This window comes from Terrapene carolina, unplaced genomic scaffold, assembly GCF_002925995.2.
Source record: "Terrapene carolina triunguis isolate 2854851 unplaced genomic scaffold, T_m_triunguis-2.0 Scaffold247, whole genome shotgun sequence".
In the NCBI taxonomy this organism is placed as follows: domain Eukaryota; kingdom Metazoa; phylum Chordata; order Testudines; family Emydidae; genus Terrapene; species Terrapene triunguis.
In genome coordinates, this window is record NW_020664598.1 from 2,772,183 (window position 1) to 2,795,983 (window position 23,801).

The window sequence follows — 23,801 nt, forward strand, 5'->3', positions numbered from 1 at the left end:
CCAGAAAGAACCATTCTAATCTAAATCGACCTCCTGCACACCACAGGCCATAGGACTTTAGAGAGTTGTTCAGATGTATCCATCCCCGTGCCCCCCCCCCCCCCACCAAGGGGTGGTGATGAAATGTGCTATACAAATGTTCTCTCATCTTTATCAGTCTTGGCTTTAACATCCTCCTCATTTCATTACCTGAAATCTTGTTTCTCTTTTCCGAAGCGCCCCTCAAGTTACACAGCCCTTACAATAATCAGACAGACATCATGCAGGGAACAAGAGGACATGGGGAGGGGGTTCTTGCCAGAACTCCCTCAAGACCCCATCAGTGCTATTCCCTGGTTGGCAGAAGAGAGAGTGAGGGGGAAGAAACAATCACAGCTGCTCTGTCACTTGTTGGCAGCTCTGGAAGCAGGTAGATTGTGCGAGGCCTGGCGTTATCTCTGGCGAAAGACAAACAGAAAGGGGAAAGTGAGAAGAAATTCCTGATCCAAAAGGGCCCTTATCTCCCTTCCGTTTCCCTTGCCCCAGAGAGATATGGCAGACTCAATGCACTGTTGTTTCTTAGAGGGCCCTCCCTCCTCCCTTCTCTCCCCTGTCACCTGCAAGCGACTCTGGCTATGTGGTATTGGGTTCTGACCCACAGCACACACAGCTCCTCTATTCCACACAACACAGCATGCACACACAGAGACACTGCCAATGTACCTCCGTCCTGTCCTGCAGCACACACCACTATCTCAGCGTTGGGGGACCCTCCTCCCTTAGGGCTTGCTGCCCACTCCAAAATTCACAGGACACAACTGAATTTCCCAGCTCTGTCCTGAAAGATGATCATTTGCAGGGACACAAAAGGTTGTTGTATTTATTTCAGATGTCATGGTACAATGTTATCATCATACGAGTTTCTAAATGTTGTGATGTAGCATCATGGCCTGGCAACGTGAGCCTTGTGTTTGACAGGCCAAGTGTACAGAAAGGTAGCAAACCCTACAGTTTTTCTGTGTTAGGTTGTTAGGTTCTTAGGATCTATGATGAGATCATGACAGGTCAAGAGGCAATTCTCTCTTTATCCAGGGCTCTAGCACTTTACAATAGGTAGGAAATTACAAAAATCAGAGCTTGGTGGGGAGGAGGAAGGGGGTGTGTGAAATGTATTACTGGATACCAAAGCGTGGCCACAGCACCCCTTTCTGAACAAATGGCCTAGTCTCAACTCTTGACTCCTTGTTCATTTCAATATATGCACCAATTAGAGCACAGCCCTGTAACAGAAGCCAATAGAGTCAGTGCATATTGACCCCTGCCATGTGACAATGACCCTTTGTAATCTTGACCCATGCCATGTGACTAGGGCCAAGATATAAAGATCAGTCTCTTATCAGTACTTCTGCCGGTCACCACTTGATTACAAGTTAACAGAAGTAAACTAAATCTTTGTGGGAAATTCAGCAAATGAATTCCCAGGCAGAGAACTGGAGGAAGTTGTAGCAGCGATATAGACATTCTCCTGGAAACAGGTGGTATTGAAAAGCAAACAGAGAAGGTGAAATTGTCCACACTGCTACATGTGGCAGACCCAGAGACACTGGGGATCTACAGTACATTCCAACGGGAGCAAGAAAGGGACTGCAAACAGCTAGACAAAGTCATTGCAAAATTTCAAGGTGACTTTGATCGATGTAAGAACAGTATTTTGGAAAGACATTTTCTTTATTAAATATCAGCTGCCAGCCAGCTAAGGCTATGAATTGTTATATTACAGGCCTACGAAATAAAAAGCAAGATGAATCTGAACAGTTAACGAAAGGCTGGTCTGAGTAGAGACAAAATGTTACATGGTATAACTGATAACCAGATCAAAGCAACATTATCGCAAGAAAAGGATTTGATTTGGCAAAGTCCAGTGGGTATTAGCAAGGCTAATGAGAACTGTCCTTATTCTGAACAACTGCACAATCTACTGTGAGAGGGCGTCTCATTTTGGCAGCTGGTGTGGGTGGAGTTTATTTTGTGGGTGGAATTTGGAAGGGTAGCTCTGCACTTCTCCCTGCCTCCCGCCCAGTTTAAATTCTGCTTATGTTGGAGACTGTTCAGTGACAAAGAAATTTGACCAGTCTGAAAAAAGGTGGAGACAATAGTACAATAGAAAGATCCCCAAACAAGGTCGCCTTATGCAGATGCATAGACATGTTAACCTAGCTAAAAAAATGCATCCCTAATTTGTCACAATTAAGGTGTCCAATCAGAATGCGTCTTGCAGCCAGTACAGAATGGCACTGAGATGACTGGCACGAGGAAAGCTTTTGGAAATTGAAAATACTTGTTATAGAAGCACCAATACTGAAATACTGAGATTAACAAAAAGTCTAAAATCTCATCGGATGCAAATTTGCAGAGATTAGCAGCTGTCTAAATGCAAGGTGATCACACAGTGGCATATGCATCCAGAGCACTGACTAAAACACAACAGAACCATGATAAGATTGGGAAAAAATGCTGGCAATTGTTTTAGTTTACGAGTGGTTTCATGGATATATTTATGGGCAGAAATTAGTGGAGGTAGAAGTGGACTATAGGCTGTTGGAAGCCATATTACACAAAATATTGTACAATACACTGCCTAGACCTCAGAAAATGATCATGAAACTGCAAAACTATTTGTTAAATATGAAATTCAGGCCCAGTAAACAGCCTCTTATAGGAGGCATGCTTTCAAGACCACCTCCAGACAACAAAAGGAAGGAGATGCAGGAAGTGGAGTTTGATGTAAATATGACTCAGACATGACCTCTTTCTGAAGCAAAATGTGACGAGTTCAGATGCAGAACACAAAATGACTCAACCTTAAGAAACTGAGGATAGTAATTCTAGATGGACGTTCAACATAAATATCCCAGACACTTGTAAGCATAAACCCTTACTGGGACTAGAGAGATTAAATTGTTTCATAGGACAGGGTTCTGTGCAAAGGGCATTCTATCATAACACCACCCAGCATGAGGTCAGAAATACCAACCATAAATCACAGTGCTCACCGGTGTATAGAGAAATGTAAGAACTGAACCAGAGATGTCCTAGTCTACCCATTAGTTGTGATACAAATACCATTCAGCCCCCCTAGTACTCTGCAGGGGATAGAAGATAGAAGGAAAAACAGTTATGGGAAAAACAGACCCACAAAGATATCTGATTTGCTTCCAGTCTCCAACTTCCTGGGGTAAGAATTTTTCCAGTGAGGGTCAAATTCTGCTGAGTTATACCAGTGTAAATCAAGCACAACTCCACTGAACTAAGCTGAGTCATCACTGAGGTCCTCATTGATAGCAGACTCTTTTGCAAGTTTCCTGTATGAAAGGGGAAGCCAAAGGCACGCTGACTCTTCCACCATCTCTCATCTATTCCATCACCTCAGTTGTCTTTGCCCTCCCCCCTACTAAATTTCCCCATGTTGAATCATTCCAATAGATTCATATATTAATATATTTCAAGGCCAGAAGGGACCATTGTGATCACCTAGTGTAATCTCCTGTGTAACTAGGCTTGGCAGAATTCAATTTTTAGTTTTTTATCATTTCAATGGGCAATATTAATGTTTATTTTCAGCACTTTTTTAGATTTGTGTTGAATTTGTGAGAGCTGCGCGCTCCTGCCGAGCAGAGCGGCAGCGGGTCTGGCTCCGGCCGGCACAGCAGCCAGCTGCTCTGCATGCTGTGCTCGGCGTGGTTAGTGGGCCGGGGCTGGGGGGTTGTATAAGGGGCGGGGGACCCCGGGGGGCAGACAGGGAGCAGGAGGCAGTTGAATGGAGTGGAGGTTTGGAGGGGCAGTCGGGACGGGGAACAGGGGGGGTTGGATAGGCATGGGGTCCCAGGGGGCCTGTCAGGGGGCGGGGGTGTGGATGGGGTCAGGGGACTGGGAGCAGGGGGGTTGGATAGGGGGTGGGGTCCCCAGGGGCAGTTAGGGGCGGTGGGTCCCAGGAGGGGGCAGTTAGGGGACAAGGAGCAGGGGGGATAGGATGGGTCGGGAGTTCTGAGGGGGGCAGTCAGGGGGCAGGAAGTGGGAGGGTGCCAGGCTGTTTGGGGAGGCATAGCTTTCCCTACCCGGCCCTCCATCCAGTTTTGCAACCCCAATGTGGCCCTTGGGCCAAAAAGTTTGCCCACCTCTGTGTTAAGACTGAAGAGCCCATTATCAACTATATTCCTTGTGTTGATACTTATAGACTGTAATCAAGTCACCCCTTAATTGTCTCTTTATTAAGCTAAATAAATTAAGCTCCTTGAGTCTCTCACTATAAGGCCTGTTTTCTAATCCTTTCATCAGTCTCATGACTCTTCTCTGAACACTCATCAAGTTATCAATATCCTTCTTGAATTACAGACACCAGAACTAGCCACAGGATTCCAGCAGTCACACAAGTGCCAAATACAGAATGGGTAAATGTATATACCTAGGAACAAAGATTATAGGCCATACTTACATGATGGTGGACTCTGTCCTGGGAAGCAGTGACTCCAAAAAAGATTTGGAGGTCATGGTGGATAATAAAATAACCTCTTTACTCCTACTTGAGATTCCACTGCTTATTCATCCAAGGATCATATTAGCTCTTTTGGCCATAGCATCGCACTGGGAACTCGTGTTCATTGATTATCCACCATGACCTCCACATCTTTTTCAGAGTCACTGCTTCCCAGGATAGAGTCCCTCATCATAGAAGTACGGCCTATATTCTTTGTTCCTAGATATACACATTTGCATTTAGCTGTATTAAAACACACATTGTTTGCTTGAACCCAACTTACCAAGCAACCCAGATCACGCTGTTTCAGTAACCGGTCTTCATTATTTACCACGCCCCAATTTTTGTGTCTTCTGCAAACTTTATGGGGTGATTTTATATTTTCTTCCAGATCATTAATAAAAATGTTAAATAGCCTAGGGCCAAGAACCGATCTCTGTGGGATCCTACCACAAACACATCCCATTTACAGTTGCATTTTGAGCTCTATCAGTTAGGCAGTTTTTAATCCATTTAATATGTGTCATGTTAATTTTATATTTTTCTAGTTTTCTAATCAAAATGCCATATGGTACCAAGTCAAATGCCTTATAAAAGTCCAAGTATATTACATCAACATTATCTTTATCAACCAAATTTGTAATCTCATTAAAAAAAAGATATCAAGTTAATTTGACAGGATCTATTTTCCGTAAAATCATGCTGACTAGCATTAATTATATTACTCTCCTTTAATTCTTTATTAATCGAGTTCCGTATCAACTGCTCCATTATCTTGCTCAGGATCGATGTTAGACTGACAGTCCTATAATCTCCTGGGTCATCCTGTTTACCCTTTTTAATAATATATTCCATATTCACTGCTGCTGCAGATCAGAGCCTAGCAGAGTATCTGGTTTTGGTGACCTTTCCCCAGGACAATGGCTCTATTGAAATCAGTCAGGAATGCCATTTATGACTTGCAACAGCAAAGGCATTGCTCTCATCCATATAAAGAGGGTTCCGCTTAGCATCAGCACAGCTGGGTGCGGGGGAGGTTGGCCTGGAAAAAGATTTAAACCATGAGCCTGCCTTTCATTTGCACCTGATTTCTCATGCTTTTCCCCATGGTGTCAACTCTCTGGGGTCACACAGATGCTTCCATGCTTAGCTATGCTCTTTAGCAAATTTAGTACCAGTGCAAGGTGCCAGATCAACCACTCCGGAGATTGAAATCCTATGTTTACCCACTGCATGACCTGCAAGAGCTGACTGCATGGGTAACAAGCTTCTCATCTACACCACACACCACCAATGTACCTCAGCCCCGCCAGAGAAGGACCTCTAGAGTTCACCACGGAGTTCAGTCTCCATGGCTCACTGAGTACTTGATCCCTTTACCGAGACTGCCAACAAGCAGCAAATTAGTGCTTGGTGACTGTGACAGTATTTTTCTTTTATGCAGACATCTGGCTTACTTGGAATGAGGGAGGCAGCAGAGATGAGTTGTCTGAACATGGCAGTAGGAGGCAGAAACCCCTGATTTATAATCTAGGTTCTGACATTAAATCTGTGTCACTTTAGACCTTTGTTCCTCTATGTATAAAATGGGGATAATGATACTTCCCTACCTAATCCGGTGAAGATGAGTTAGTCAATCTATGTACAGAATTTTGAAGGTGGAAAGTGCTATATAAATTATTATTATTATTATTATTACTGGTCTTAGAATGAGACCACAAGATCATTTTATTATAGCACAGTCTAAATAAATCTCTTCAAATCTGAACACTCCTGAATTTTGGGATCTAAACTTTTCACCCGGGCTCATTTCTATAATGGGATGAGCCAAAATCACAGCTCTGACTTGCCCCACCTTTGGGGAAAGAACTTTGTGACTCCAATCCATCGCTACAACCCACCCTCCAACTCCCATTTGATTATGACCAAACGTAGTCAGGATTAGAAATGCAGAGATGAAAGTTTCTGTATCCCATCCCCAGTCTCTTGAAATGCAATGTCCATGGAGAATGGTGCCAGCAAAGCTTCAGGTTTTAGATGCTTCGCAGAGGAAGGGGGTGTTAAGGTGCCACTTTTTAATGCTTCTGATGAAACCCGCTCCTTTAGAATACTTGTGAGAAGACAACAGGCAGAGGGGAAAAGACTCCCATCCCATTGAAAGCCAAGTTGAAAATCCTGAGCTCAAAAACACAATCAGCAAAACAAATAAATGGCATTGATGTAGTTCTTTAGCTCAGTAATTCCCTTCAGCCCTCAGGGTGAAAGAGCGGTGGTAGGACCGAAATGTTTCTTGTGACTCTAAGGTCATGCAGGGATTTCAGAGCTTGTCTATACTGAGAAAACGCATGGTGTTGGAAAATGTGTTAACTAGCACATGTTAACTAACACAGCATTAAACATGCTTTTGCCCTTACTGTGAATAAAGACAGTCATGTTTTAAAACATCTTCAATTGTCATGGTTAATCCTAGGGTCACAATGTCTCTAAATTATTTTTTCCTTTGCTTAGAGAGAAGGAAAAACCTCCCTCCAGAATTCAAGGGCTCCTCCAGAGAAAGACACAGAGACAGATAGAGAGAGAGACCACCCCACAGAACTTTAGTGAACCATAAAGCATGGAGAGTCTGAGGTCACAAAGCCTTGGAATGCTGGGAATGCATTTTTGATGTAATGTGCAAAACCTGTCACCGATTAACAAGTCATTGCCCTGACTCTTATCTGCTCTATCCCTGAGGGGTCATTGCTATACGCTGGGTAAGAGAAATACCAGTTACGCAAACCTTCTCCTGTCCCTTCCCAATGGCCCAGGAAATGTGTGTGTGTGTGTGTGTGTGTGTGTGTGAGAGAGAGAGAGAGAGAGAGAGAGAGAGAGAGAGAGAGAGTGCGCACTTGTGCATGCGTGTATGTGAGAGAGTGCCCACGTGCATGTGTGCTCATACCTTGGTGAGGTTCAAAGATCCTTTATCACCATACCCTCTCCTTACATGTCTTACAGTTCATGCTCCCACACATGACCTTGGGTCTGAGCCCTCCCTTACAGCGAAGAAGAGACTTAGTCTATCTGCTGGGAAGTAGGGGGAGTTTTATCCAGGGGCTTGGCTGTCAGCTGATTACAACAGAAAGCTGTCCATTCTCCAATATAAGAATTTGTGTTGGGACCTGGGACAAGGTGAGGAAAGGCAGGAGGTTATCTGTAAAGCTGCTGCTTCTTTTAATGTCTCTCCTTTCAATTCATGTGCCGAAGAAGAAGAAAAATGATTACGCTTTTAGTTTCTCAGCTCTGAGCTGGAAAGAAGAGGACCATGTGACTCAGTGACTTGTGAAGCATCAATTCCCTGAGGACAAGATTAGTGGCAAAACTGTACACTGGTGCACAGGCACCTATGTGTATGCATACATGCAGAAACACACATGAACTCAGATACATATGTATAGAGACACATACACATATGTACATGCATACACACACACACTGTACATGCAGACACATACACATGCATACATATATATTCATACACCTAGACATACCTATGTCTAGAATCTCTCAGTACATTTTCCAGACCTGACGAAGAGCTCTGTGTAAGCTCAAGAGCTTGTCTCTCTCCCCACCAGAAGTTGGTCCATTAAAAGACATTACTTTACCCATTTTGTCTCTAGAATCTCACATGCACACAGACATGCTTATATGATCACGCACACATGTACACAGACTCACTTGCATTCATGTGTGGACCCATATAAAGACATAGACACACATATATGTAGGGATACACATATCCTTACTAACATGCATGAAAACAGAAAGACAGACTCAGTCACAGACAGACATAAACAATCATTGGCGTGCATGCGCGCGCGCACACACACACACACACACCCCTACCTACCTCACCTGACCAGCCACTCAACAGATCTTATGCCAAGAAGCTACCTGGGGGGGGTGAAAGAGGAATTTTGCTTAGGGCATTTTGGAACCAAACCTAACCACAGTCCCTGAGTGGCAGGTCCCACACTCAGTGAGAGCAGCAGAAGTGAAGGAGGGGGGCCTGTTGTCACCAGAAAGTTATTTGCCCTGCTGGCATTGCTGACATTCCAACAGCCTGGACAGTGTGGCTGTATTCCCGCAGAGCAGAATGACCTAAGAGAGACTTGAGTGGGGGTGAAGGAGAAAGGAAGGCTGGGGCTGGACAGGTTGACAACAGGATTCAGGGGTCTTGCTGTGACTGGAACTGTGTTTTCTTGAGATAAGTGTGACCTATTCACACTTGCCCCAGAGCTGAGGCACGAGCTGGGGCTTTACGTATAACTTGACCTTCTATTGTGGCTACCAAACATTGGAGAAGATAAACAAGGTAATCAAACAATTCCCAAACTACCACACCACCTCCAAAACACACACACACACACACACACACACACACACACATACACACACACAGAATGAGACTGGGGCAATGCTGCAGGGAACCCTTGACCTTGGAGTGAAGTTCGGACTCCAAAGGTAAATGAGTCTGTGAAGAACGATCATTATTTTCAGGTAGAAAACATGTCCAGTCCAGTGAGACTCAGGGCTTGGCTACACTTGCAGATGTACAGCGCTGTGAGTTAAACCTGACTTCGTGCAGCTGAGTAGGGAAAGCGTTGCAGTCTGTCCACACTGACAGCTGCCCAGCGCACTGTCGTGACCACATTTGCAGCAATTGCAGCGCTATTGGGAGCGGTGCATTATGGGCAGCTATCCCACAGAGCACCTTTTCCCATTCTGGCACCATGGGTTGTGGGAAGGGGGCATGGGTGCGGGGAATTCTGGGTCCTGTCCCAATGCCCCGTGATGCATCGCTTCGCATCCCAGAAATCCCTTTGTTTCCGTCCACCTTTGGCGCCATCTTTCAACGGTTTCTGTGCAGCGCGATCTGTCTGCGGGAAATGGAGTCCGAACTGCTGAGGTGTATGCTGACGAATCTCGCCAGCACGTCACGTTTGGCTGTCGAACTATTCCTTAAGATCCAAAGTGACAGTGAGAGTGAGGGTGAGGAGTCTGACGATGCTATCGAGTCGCGTAACGCGTACGACACAAAATTGTTTGTGGCATTCACGGACATGCTCAGCACCGTGGAACGCCGCTTTTGGGCTCGGGAAACAAGCACCGAGTGGTGGGATCAAATCGTCATGGAAGTCTGGGATGATGAGCAGTGGCTGCAGAACTTTCGGATGAGAAAAGCCACTTTCATGGGACTGTGTGAGGAGCTTGCCCCCACTCTGCGGCGCAAGGACACGAGATTGAGAGCTGCCCTGCCAGTGGAGAAGCGGGTGGCTATTGCAATCTGGAAGCTGGCAACTCCAGACAGCTACCGGTCGGTCGCAAACCAGTTTGGAGTGGGAAAGTCGACCGTTGGAATCGTGTTGATGCAAGTTTGCAAGGCCATTAATCGCATCCTACTCAGAAGAACCGTGACTCTGGGTAACGTGCAGGAAATAGTGGATGGCTTTGCACAAATGGGGTTCCCTAACTGTGGAGGGGCGATAGATGGGACGCACATTCCTATTCTGGCACCACCCCACCTAGGATCCGAGTACGTTAATTGGAAGGGGTATTTCTCTATGGTTCTCCAGGCGCTTGTGGATCACCGTGGGCGTTTCATTGACATTAACACAGGCTGGCCCGAAAGGTGCATGACGCAGGCGTCTTTTGGAACACTTGGCTGTTCAGGAAGATGCAGGCCGGGACTTTTTTCCCAGAGTGGAAGATCACGGTAGGGGAAGTTGAAATGCCCATTGTGATCCTTGGAGATCCCGCTTACCCGTTAATGCCGTGGCTCATGAAACCCTACACAGGGAGCCTTGACAGCAGCAAGGAATGGTTCAACTACAGGCTGAGCCGGTGCCGAATGACTGTGGAGTGTGCCTTTGGCCGTTTAAAGGGCCGCTGGCGATCTCTGTATGGGACGCTGGACTTGGCCGAAAACAACATTCCCGCGGTTATATCCGCATGCTGTGCCCTCCATAATATTTGTGAAGGGAAGGGTGAAAGCTTCACTCAGGCATGGACCTCCGAGGTTCAACACCTGGATGCTGAATTTGCACAGCCAGAGAGCAGGGCTATTACAGGGGCCCAGCGTGGGGCTGCAAGGATTAGGGATTCCTTGAGGGAGCAATTTGAGGCTGAAAACCAGCAGTGATATCTGGTGCCCTGCACGGGAGTGAAGTGCAGTAGTTCCAATCTTTAGGAATCAGTGTCTGCTTAGCAGACAAGCAGACTTGCAGTGCCTGTTTATTTCCTGGGCTAAGGAGTCTTTTACTTTATGCAATAATAAAGAATGTTTTCAAAGCCAAAGAATCCATTTATTGAAAAGAAAAAAAAATTATTTATTGAAAAGAAACAAGGGGGTGGAGTGGGGAACAGTACAATCACAGATTCGCGTATGTCCTGTCTGGTGTGCTGTGCAGTGAGTGCTGCACTTCAGGACAGCTATACTGCATGGTGATGGGGGTTGAATGCAGAGGGTAAGGGTCGTGGTTTTCAGGGCTGGGTGGAAAAGATACTGGTGTTGGAGGCAGCGGGTGGCGTGAAGAACACGGAAGTTGGGGAAAGTGGGTTGGAGGTGACAGTGGGGCACAACAGAAAGAGTTTTGGGACAAGGGCTGTAGTGGGGGTTGGCGTTTGCGTTTGCGGTACTGCTCCTCTTTCTGCATGGCTACCAGCTCCTGGATAGCGTCTGCTTGGCGCTCCAGGATGCTTATGAGCCTATCAGTGCTTTGCTGCCGGTGCGCGGTGCTTTGCCGCCGGTGCGCTGCGTTTTCCTGGCGGATCCTGCTTTCTCTCTCCCTCCAGTCCTGTGCTTTCTCATTCTCTTTAATAGATTGCCGCATCACTTCTTGCAGCACGTCTTCTTTGCTTTTTCACGGTCTCTTCCTGAGTCTTTGCAGTCTCTGAGCAGGCGATAAGAAGGACGGCTGAGGTCTCAAGGTTGATGCAGCTGTATAGGCAAAATGCAACATTTAACAGAGGCAGCATTGTTTATACCAGACAGAGTAATGATTCCCCCCGCACTTAAGGAGTAGAAAACACACAGGGTCTACACAATAGCATAATTTTCCCGTCCGAAACAGAGCACACATATCCCACGGGAGCCTCAAAATGGTGAGTAAGGTGGACTGATTGTTTCAGTGCTGCACTGTCCTCTGGGTTTCTGTGCCTTGGGGAGAGCCAACAGCTTCAGGGGGCACCTACACTGAACACTGTCCCAACATTTTCCACAGGAGTTCGTCCTGGACGATATCTCGCTGCTGAGGGTGACCTGGAAAGCAAGGAAGGGTCTTCTACTGCAATGCGGCTTCCACCCTGGCCCATATGCAGCTTGCCTGTGTGCAGCAATGGTCCCCCCGCCCCTCGCGGCACAGTGGCGCAGACACGTTAGCCTGGCTGGGACAAGGACCACAGTGGCTCTCCCGATAAACCTGCGCAAGCGCATTGCACACGTTCTGGATGAGACATTCGAGGAGATTACCGAGGCCGATTACCGCGATGTAATAAACCACATCAATGCACTATTCCGCATCTAGGCATGCATGCCTAACCCTCCTCTCCCAAAGAGCCCGCACCGAAAAAATTCCTTCCCGAAAAAAAACAGCGCTTACCGGGAACTTCTGTTTGTCCTCCACCAAGTACCGGCCGCTGCGACTGGCTACCTTCCTCCTGGCTCGAGAAGAGCTCCTGGCTGCATGGCTCCAGGGATTCCGGGGTGTCTCCATCTGGCCCACCACCATCACTCCCGTTTTCCTCCTCCTCTTCCTCACCCCCCCACACCGGCTCTGAAGTGTCCATGGTGGTGCTCGGAGTGCAGGTGGGGTTAACCCCAAGTATCGCATCCAGCTCTTTGTAGAATCGGCAGGTCACGGGGGGAGCACCCGAGCGACCGTTTGCGTCGCGGGCTTTGCGGTAGGCACTCCGCAGCTCCTTCACTTTAATCCTGCACTGCAGGGCGTCCCGGTCATGGCCCCTTTCCATCATGTCCTTTGATACCTTCCCGAAGGTATCGTAATTCCTACGGTTGGAGCACAGCTGGGACTGTACAGCTTCCTCCCCCCAAACACTGATGAGGTCCAGCAACTCGCCATTGCTCCATGCTGGGGCTCGCTTGGCACGTGGAGGCATGGTCACCTGGAAAGATTCGCTGATAGCACTCCACACCACGCCGGGCTGAGCAAACAGGAAGGGGATTTTTAAAATTCCCGGGGAATGTAAAGGGTCGGTCACATGGTTGGTTACCTGAGGCCAGGGCAGTAGAGTTTGAACTGATGACCAGAGTGGCTAGAACAGGCATTGTGGGATACTGCCGAATAATTCTGGAGGCCATTCACAGTGCATTGGGTGGCCACACTGGCGCCGTAGCGCTGCAGCGGCAGCGCAATACTTGCTATTCCTCTCGGAGAGGTGGAGTACATGCAGCACTGCAACCACGGAGATACAGCGCTGCAAATGCCTTGCCAGTGTGGACGGGGAGTGAGTTACAGCGCTGGGGGAGCCTTTACAGCGCTGTAACTCGCAAGTGTAGCCAAGGCCACTGAAAGCAGGAAGGAAGACCAAGAAAGAAGAGTGAAAAGGTTGTTCTGATGCCTTTCTTCCTCTCACGTCTGTCACTTACAGGTGATCCCTCCAGGTCATAGAGGATGCAAAATGTGACAAGCTTTCTCTACTGCTGCCTGTGCTGTAATTGCTTTGGGATACACAAGAAGCTGGAAGGCAGGATTTTCAAAAGTGCCAAAGTGATCTAGGAACAGACGAGGGACTTGTGTTCCTTTAATCACTTTTGAGAATCCCATCCGTAGGGCCCAGGACGGTCAGTCCGTCACCTTTCACCCACATCTAGGTCACTTAGAATTAAAAATAATGGGCTAGGAAAAGCAAGCTAATGCTTCTAAGGAGTCATCACAATGAAAAAAAAAAAAGCAAAAGCAAAAGACATTGCAATCGCAGAGCCTTGTATTTACCCATTTTAATCGAACCATCAAGAATACAGGATGTATCCCACAAGCAATCTGCTCGTTTTAGGTAGCTGTGGCTATGTCTACAAGGCAAAGTAAAAAGCTGTGGCCCTGAGTCAATTGACTCTGGCTCACAGGGCTTGGGCTGCAGGGCTAGATGTAGCAGTGTAGATGTTCCTGCTTGGGATGGAGCCTGGGCTTTGAAACCCAACGAGGGAGGAAGGTCTTGGAGCCAGGCCTTGGACCATGTGGGGACATCTAGACTGCTAGTTTTAGCCCTGAAGCCCATGTCCCATGAGCCCAAGTCAACTGATCCAGGCCCTGAGACTGACTCACTGTCGTGGGTTTTTCTTAGTAGCATAGATATACCCTGTATGGTCCTGGGCCACAATCACGCTTGGTGATGGCATGAGAGTTACATCAGAGATGCATTTGATCCAGTATGTAGGGAAGCTCTAGTCTCTGGAAATTGTCTGTTAGCTACTCAAGGAAGGGACTATGTGCCAAATTCAGGTCCTGGTGAAGGCTTGAATCTGGTTGAAAATTCTTGGCAAACTTTTTGGAGATTTTGTTGTGAAAGTTTGTGGCTGCTTTTTACTAGCAAATAGAATGGTTGATTGTTTTTTAATTCAAAACTTTTGCAAAAAGAATTTAAAGTTTTTTGTGTGATTTTTTTTTCCCTGCAAAATTTGACTGGCTCAATTGAAAACAACATGATCTTTACCACAGGCTTCAATTATAACAGCACTTGGCCCCTTGTCTTTTCATTTTGCCTGTGAATTGCTAAGCACACTGGCACTACATGTGTAATAATAAACAATAGTGTTTTAAATTGACAACCAAATATACATTATGCAAATAATGAGGAGGGGACAGAACAAGGTGAAGGAATGGGAAAATTGGACCTCTGAAATCTCCTAATTGCTGGTTGGAGTTGGGGAAAAGGGATTGGGGTAATTTTGGCATCTGTCCTTAATGCTGAATGGTGGGAAGGGAAATTTAGCTCAAATGAGCTAATTAATATATATATATAATTTCCACCCAGTTATAGAAAAGCCAGTCTTGGAGCAGCTGCTAGGTCATTGTTTGTGAATTTAAAAATAAAGATTACTTGGCATAGGCTGCAGGGGTGGAGGCAGCCTCTCTCTCTCTCTCTCCTTCTAGGGAGAGGTAGATGAGATTGGGAAACGTTAGCTAATCCAACTGTTTGTTGCTCAGGTGTGGCTTGGCTTTCAAATCTCTCCCCTCTGGCTGCTCAATGAGTGAATATCCGTGGCCCAGATGGTGCACCCTGCTGGTATGAGATGGTGGGTCCTACACTCTAGAGAATTGGGGATGTCCTGCCATGCAAATAGCTAACGGTGTCAATTTAATTTATTTTAGGAGGCTTTGTCTCTGGTAGCCCTGGTTGCTAGTTTTCCCCCTCCACCGTACACTCAGTGATCTGATGCCTTCTGGCAGCCATGCACAGATTTGGAGACTCAGAGGTGAACATTTCCATTCGCTATCTCTGATTCCCTGAGTCATCCGGTCCTCCCAGCCTGGGATGGGAATTGAACTCATAACCTAGGAGTAAAAGGCGCCAGGTTCCCACTCCGATCTGCTAAGCATCCAGTCTCCCATGTCCCATTTATCATTCCCAACCCCTGCACAACCCAGTTAGGTTCTTTTCCCCCTGTGACTCAGACTATAGTTGCTACTATCCTGCTCCCTCTTCTGCTGCTCCTTGTGGGGATCCAGTGCTTTCCCCCAATGCCTCTGCTGCATTTGGTACACCAGCCTTGGCAAACAAAAGCAACATTCCAAAGAGCCTGCCCCCAGATTCTTGGCAAAAAGAAAAAACAAGAACACCCCCTGCCAAATTACGCAGCCACAGAAAGAGTGTGAGGCGTAGGAGGGTCTGGCTGGATTCAAAGCCATTCTCCACCTGCTTACTACATTAGAAAGGAAATCAGAGAAGGGGACAGAAACCAGTGATATGCCAGAGGGGGCTCTTGTTAAATTTGGCCAAAGCAAAGTGGGAGTTGAAGAGATCACCCTGCATCTGATAGAGCTCACCCCGTCCCTGGATACTGCTGCCACTGCCAGAGCTGGACTTTGTCCCAGGGGCTTACACAAATACTTCTGCAGAACAAATGCACCGGCATGCCCCAGACTGCTCCAAGCATCAGGTATGTTCAAAAACATCTCCTAGGAAAGATATAGCTGATTCTCCTGCACCCCCGTTTCGAATGACACCAAGCAATACTATCAATGCACTGCCTCTGTTTTTTCAGAACCAAATATTAACATTTCTTGCATGTGCACTTCAGACAAGTTTGTTTGCAAAGAGGTGTTGGGCTCCTCCTTGGTTGTGGTTATAAGAAAACATTTTTGTTTAAATAGGAAACAAATGAATAGATCCGCCAGACACTGACATACACCCTGGTTATCACAAGCTAAAGGAGAAAATGTTGGTGGGAGTCTCTGGTTAAAACATGGGCAGCAAATCACTTGGTACCCCGCCCCAGTTCTTCTGTGACCACTTGCTTGCTTGTTCTGAGATACTGTATGTTCTTCTCATATCAGCCACTTCTTTTTTAGGAGACTAAAAGGAGTGGGAGAACTAAAACTGATGTGCTGTGAGTGGAGCTAAGTATAGGGCTCCTAGACTTAGAATAGCAGGGGTTGCTGCAGGTAGGCACGCAGAGCTGTAGGGGCGCTGGGGACTGGAGTACAAGAGAGTGCTGCGCACTGGCAGAGCTGTGGGGGTGGCCCAGGACCAGAACAGTAGTGAGTGGAGGAGGAAATGGTAACGTTGAAGAGAAAGGTTCTCTCTCTCTCTCATACATAGCTAACAGAGCTATGTACCTCCTGATAGCCAATAGCGGTGGCTCCTGACATTCCCCCACAGAAACAGGAGGGGACAGAATCAACCTTGGAAATCCCCTCTGTCTCATCACTGGGGAAAGGGGGTCTTTGTGGTGATCTCACCCAGTCTGAAACCCTCTGTGCTGGTGTGTGAGATTAGCATGAGTGAGTGAGAAGCAGTGAGGAGGGAGGCGGGGGAGGAGGGGAGTCATGGGCAGGAAACCAAGAATACATCAGACACTCTATATTTAGATCTTTTTATTCAGCTGAGGACAATATTCCTTGATTTCTCATTGTTTGGGAGAGGGCAGAGGGCAGGCAATCTATTCAAAAAGCTTTGTCCTAAGAGATGCCACTTTGTCTGGGCACACCAGGGGCGGAGGAGGGGCATATTAGGCCAGTCAAGTGTGCTTTCTGGGCGGGTTGTCAGTCAAAGAGTCCTGGGTTGGGTAGGTGGGAGGCTTTGTATTAGTGATGCTGTCACAGGGTATTAGGGTAACTGTTGTAGGGGGAGGTTTGGACCTGGAACACTTCTGTACTTTGTCCTTGGACAGTGACTCATACCAGACAAAGTCTGTTGTAGGTGTGTGTGTGGGGGTGTGTGTGTGCGGATTATTGTAACCTTCTAGGGGCAGGGGATAAAAGCAGGCAGGGATTCAATATAGGAACGTATGCAGAATGGTGTGTGGACGTTACCAGAGTGGAGGTGGCTGGGGAGGGGCGGGGACAGAGAAATCTGGGGCTGCCCATTTATTCCAGCTCCTAAGAGTGGGACAGAATTGTAACAAAAATAATATATTCATCGTATAAGGGACTCTGGGTGCAGCCCCCTTAGGAGGTGGGGAAGAACCTGAGCTGGATTCCTGTGCCCCTGGAACAGATTCTGGGTGCAGCCCCTGGGGGGAGGGGAAGAACCTGAACTGGATTCCTGTGCCCCTGGAATGGACACTGGGTGCAGCCCCAGATATGCTGCTGTGTAAAGCTTGCTAGTTCATTGACATTCTTCCTTCTTATCGTGCTCCTGAGGTAAACTAACTGATAGTATCATGCTGGTGAGATCCCTGTTCACTGTGGGCCTGCTTCTCCAATGCCTTGCACTTTGCCTGGTGCAAGTGAGTGGAGAAATCGATCTGGTAGCATTCTACACCCACTTTGCATAGGTGCAAATAATTATACAAAGTGCAAGACACTGGAGAATCAGACCATAGGTATGTAGGACACATATACCAATTTCTCAATATAACCATCTCTCGCTTTCCTGCATTTCAGCTCCGAGTCTATTTTTAAACTCTCTCCTCATTACATACCCTGCAAGATAGATATCAAGTGCCCCCACTATCCTGCATTGTGCCATATCCTGCTGTATCACACACTTTACCCTTAGGGATCTCAGTCCAGGTTATGTGTGTACAGAATTCATGTTGTTTGCGGCATCCCTGTTGGTCCCAGGATATGAGAGAGACAAGGAAAGTGAGGTAATATCTATTACAGGACCAGCTTCTGTTGGAGAAAGGTACAAGCTTTCAAGCTACACAAAGCTCTTCTTCAGGCTGGGGAAGGAAGCAGAGTGTACAAAACTCAGACAGAGTAAAGCATTCTGTGGGAACAGAGGGCAGCAGGCACAAAACCAACGCCAACCCAGCTGACGCTAACTGGGCCTCTTGTAGGCAGTCTCACCAGAGGGGCCAAGTATTGAATGGGCTGTGGCAATTAACCCACTGCCCTCTCAGGGCTAGAGGTGTTTCCTTGAGAGTGGGTTGGAGCCACACAGGCAGGGAACAGAGCATGGGCACAGCTAGCACTGTCACTTCTGCTGCTGCTAAACAGGACTTCAGGGTGGCATCCTGAGCTCAGCTACACCACTGTAAAGCTGAAGGCAGGGCCAAATCCTGGTCCCAGTAAAGTCACAGGGAGCTTCTGTCATTATTTTAAATGGGATCAAGATTTGACCCTATCTCCTTTGGAGTCAGTGGAGTTACTGCAGATTGAAATGGACGCAAACAAGGTCAGGCCTGGAGGAACTGATTCCAACCTCCCTCACACAGGTATAACCCAGAACTGATGTCAGTGGAGTTAGTTACGCCAGTGTAAAATCTGAATGAGAGCAGGAACTCACCCTCTGGGTCACATCCATCTCAGGCGTAACTTGAGTGGCTTCACTGGAGTTACACCATAGATGATTTTGGCACTCAGCCTCCAGGACTGTTAACCAGGCATCTCCACTGGCATAAAAGGGACACAATTGATATTTAGTTTTCTCTTTAGCCATGAAAAATAATAATGCATGGGGGGGGGGAGAAGAAATGATCACTTTTGTTTTTCGCTCCTCATTTTTACTTCACATCATGAGTCATGTTATCATGTTCTCAGGAGCTGAGTAACTGCCGGGGCTATTTTTACCCTTGTTCTTGTTCAGCGGGCTTCCTTTTCTCTGCCGCTGCTTCTGGATGGACGAAGGACATGAGGACGGTGAGTGGAGGGGAAGGGGAACTGAGGGTGGGATGGCTGTTTGGGGGGTGGGGCTGAGCCCCACCCAATTAGGAAACAAAAGCAATATATTAATATCCAAAAACAACAGGATGAGCTCTGATGTATGTCATATATATATATATATATTATTATTATTATTTATTATATTGGGGGAGAGAAATTCCTTTCCAATGCTAGTCACCAGTCTGGAAAAATAAAGAAGGAAAGCAGAACATTTTTTCCTTCCATCAAAACAGGAAAGAGATGGGGAGTGGGGTTGGGAGGAGATACATACACATAGTAAAATGTTGCCAGAGTAAGGAGATGGCTACCCTTTGCCCTAAACTTGTGGGGGAGAGCAGGGTATGTACGTACTGTGAGAGGTGCATTCTCTCACTCTCTCACATAAAAATACATGCATACAGGTAGGTTTGAGGTATAAATCAATCCTCCCACTCTGCTATATCTTATCCTCTCTTTGTATCTCTCTCTCTCATTCATACATCCACGGAGGGACAAAGAGGTTGCCCATTCTCCCCCCCCCTCACCCCCCAGGTGTGTGTGGGGGGTGAGCAGTGCCAGTCACCATTGTAAGAGCCCCTTTCCCAACCCTTCTGTATCAAGAACTGTGTAAGGTCCCATGGGTCTGGCCTTTGGTGTCCTCTTCCCCAACCTCTTCTTTCATTCAGTCACTGCCAGGGATCCCTTAAGGAGAGTGAGAGAGATTTACTAGCCCACCATGAGGGGCAGAGGAAATCCTGGCTCAGGTGAGTGACAGTGGAAGTGGGGACTCCCTGGGAGGTTCTGGCAGCTCACACCAAACACTAACTCCCCAGGTGGCATCTCTCTCTGCCATGTAGTTGTTCTGCCAGGGTTTTATTTAACACCTGAAAAGCAATTAGAGCCCAGAGGCCCTGTAATCCTTCCAGTTCAACACAAAGACAGAATATGCAAACCCTAAACAGCTGTAGCTTTTTCTTTCTCTAAGCAATGTTCCCCACCCCGTCTCTGCCTCCTTCCTTCCTTCCCTCTTTCCCTTGCCTCCTTTCTGACTCCTTTAGGGCTAAGTTTGACCTTCAAGAAGTGGGTGCAACTCCCATGGGAGGTTCTTGGGCAAATGACAAATGGGGGTGTAGGTGACACAACTGTAGCCTTTTTCTGATCATACTTATACTGGGGTAAACCTGGAGTAACTCCACTGAAGCCAACAGAGTACCACTGATGTGAAATCAAAACTGGCCCCTGGTGTATGCTAGTCATAGAGCAAGATTTAGGTGGGCTGAATTCATCTTTAGCTGTGACTTCACTAAAGTCTATGGAGTTACACAAGGGATGAATTTATCTGGCTGCAATAATGGTAAATTACCTCTTGCTATTTCGGTCCCTGGGAACCCCACCCAAGCTTTGCTAATGGATCTCAATCTTGCCTATACCACTCCTGCTCTTCCACCCCGGGTCTGCCCTCCCCCCACAGTTCTGCCAATGCACTACCCTGCAGCACCCTCTGCTGCTAATACACCCTAATCCTCATCAGCAGCACCCTCTGTTTTCCTGTTCTGGGCTCCCATACAATTCAGCCAATATATCTCAGTCCTGCTCTGAAGTATCACCTGCTATTCCAGTCCTAAGAGACCCACTCAGCTATACTGAGACACTTTAACCCCTGACTTTCAGACCTCCTATTTTTTTCTATTGATTAATTTTAAGTAGCATTCATCATGGAGAGGCTGAGATGTGTCCACAATTCAGGCTGCGTCTTGCTTCCCACTATAAACCCAATTTTGTTTCCTACCCCTACAAAATCCTCAGAAAAGGCTATTAACACTCACATGTTGCATATGTGATCTGTGGCCAGCCGAGAATTTTTTGCCAACATTTGAGCTGATGGGGGAGAAGCTGTTTATGTGCTAGGGAATCTACATTGTTTTAGGACTTTTACGTGCATGTTAAACCAATTCCCAATAACAAATAAATGATTGGGGCACGATGAACGCAATTCTTCATTGTTTAAAGAGGGGAGAAAATTTCTAATAAAAAAACTTCATAATTAAAACTCCAGGCTATCGAACGTGGAGGGATCCTGTAGGGCTGTCATATTTGTGGCTTGTTTGATGGGATCTGCTCAGCCATCACTAGGTTGTGACATTGCCTCATCAAGTCATGATGACACATAATGACATTTTGGCTCAACATCATCCCATTGCATCTAAACCTCATCCCACTGCAATTTGCAAATGACAATGCAGTGTCCAGCTGTTGTGATGTGACATAACAACTTAATGACATTGCCACTGGCCTCCAAAGTGCTCTGGAGTCAAATGAATGTCTCACAGCAGTCCTTATAGAAGGTGCGATCGCCTCAGTAGAAAGGTGACGATTCTGGACAGAAGGAGGTGAGCAGCAATCCTATTTCATAAAAGCACTGAAATAAAGAGAACAGGGAGCTGGCCAAGTTCAGAGCTGGGGTAAGCAGGGGCAGCCCCAGAGAATTGGTGTTGGGCTCAGTGGAGTTGCATCTGCCCACATCTGAATTTGGCCCAGTACCTTTAAGATTTTTCACAAGAGAAAAATCTGTCCCTGTGTTAAAAACAGAAAAGACAAATAAATAGCCTCTGAATATTATTTAGTTCTATTTTCAGCCAGGGTTACAGGTGGATGATTAGTCAACTTCCAAACATCCTCTTCCTTGTCGTTTAAAGATTCAATTGGGATTTAGCTTTTCACTGTTGCTGGGCTTCTAAAAATTCCCCCGCATCATCCACATCAAAACAAATAACTTTATTTCCATCCGACCTTACACGTAATTTAGCTGGATGTAGAAAAGCCAGTCCCCCAAAAGCAGACCCTAGAGTCGTACAACATTTCCTAATGTCTTGTGTCTCAGAGAAAAGATGCAGCACTTCCTGCTAGCTTGGTCCTTAGCCCCACTCGCTTTGACTGATGTATGTAAAGTGCTGATCAGCTCCCACGCCCACGCTGGTCCAGTCCTGGGTGAGTAGACACAGCCAGTGGGGTCTATGGGCCATAATCTTGGCTGATGTAAATCATAGTAGCTCTACTGAAATCAGTTCAGGTATGCCCATTGACACTAGCTGAGGATCTGACCCTGTATGTTCATATGTGTGATGACTGATGTGATGTGGACCCAGCTAGGATGGTCAGTGGACCACGCCTAGAGAATGAAGGGAGCAGTAACACTAATGGTATTAGTGGGGAGTGTGACTAATGGGACTGGAAGATCTAAGAGAAAGCTCCTTTAAGATCTGCGATATATTGGGGAGGTGGCACTATGCTAGAGGGGTATATCAGACACTGCCTTCCCATGCTTCAGTTCTGGAATTAGGCTCGGGTCTGATTCAACACCCTTCCATCCCAAGCCTTTCCTCCTGCACCTGTGTGCCATGGGTTGGATCCTCAGCTAGTGTAAACTGGCATAGCTCTGGTGACTTTACACCAGCAGGGAATCTGGTCTCTTGCTTCCTGGTTTAGGATGAAGGCAGCCCATGTACCGTGCTAACTCAGAGCACTTAGCTTTGCCCACCCTTTCTATGTGAATATTATGCTTTTGTGAGTTAGGTTACATTTCTCTTGGAAGTAGGGAGCAGAAGAGATTGCTGTGTTGTTATGGGAGACGTAGATACGGAGAATCTGATTCTGCAGTCAGGTACTCCACAGGTTCCTGATTTACACCAGAGAATATGAGCTCAAAGTCAGGCCCTTTAGGTATGAATAGCTAAGCTGGGAGAAGTTGTGATGTCCGGGGCCTCACTGCAGAGGAGACATTACACTGGACACCCTTCTGCCCATCTCTTGTGGTTGCTGATCATGGAGAAGTTAAAGATCACAGGGCACTTCTAGAAGAGTAACTCCAGCATCTTAACCAGCATCCCTCCCCTCAGTGAATGGGGTTCTAATAGCTGCCGCTACATTCATACCATTGCTGAGCAGAGAACGGCTGGGGTCTTTGCCTAGGCTGTCGCTGTGCCATCAGGATCTCTCTCTCTCTGCTGCGTACAGTGCCCTGGGACCCCTGGGGTATGAAGCTAAAATTCTCTATCAGAGAAATCACAAGAGCAAGCACCTTAGCTCCAAATGTGTGAGTGTTTGTGCATGTGAGAGAGAGAAGAGCATGTGGATGTGTCTGTCAGGATGCATGAGTATGTGATTATGGGTGTCTAATTGTGTTGATAGTGTGAGAGAGTGCCTGTGAGTATCTCTGATTGCGTGACTCCGATAGAGTATGCATATGGTTGTGCGTATGTCAAGAGTGAGAGTGTTAGAGAAAGAGCATGCAGTTTGTGTGTGTGAGTGTATAAGGCTGTGTGTGTAGGAGAGAGCATGGGTGGGTACATGAGTGTGTGAGAAAGCAGGTGTGATTTGTATATGTGTGTGTTTTGTTAAGTGTGTCATTTTGTTCGTGAAGAGAACATGTGAGTTTTCAAGAAGGCATGAGTTTATGAGAAGTCATGATATGACTTTATCTTGAATTCACCTGTTAACTAACCCTCTTGCTTCCCCCCAGCAAATACCTCCTTGCTTAATTTCCCTTCGGATGTTTATTACATGTGGAGATAATCATGCGGCAAAATTCCTTTTAGTGCCAAGAGCAACACAAATTCTGTTGTAACAATGTTTGAATTTTTTTGGCTTTCTTCTGCACACAAAGAGATTGAAGATATTAAAATGATATCTCCCTCCAGAGCAAGTGGGATGGCAGGGCAGGGGAAAAAATGCTATGAGTTGCAACAGTGAAAGTCTTAGTCTTGGGCCAAAAAACTCAACTGCTCTGCTGGGAATGCCCTTCTCCTTATCTCTCTCTCAGTCCTGAAGGAATTTCTCTCCCTACTTCTATGTGAGTGTAGGGACATCGCCAATATAAATTATGTTTATTATTGAGGGTCTTTTTTATTTTGGTGAGTATTGAATTGTCAGTGCCTTATTAGATTTTTTTTCTCTGTCTTTGATATACAGCCAAGAAAGGAGTT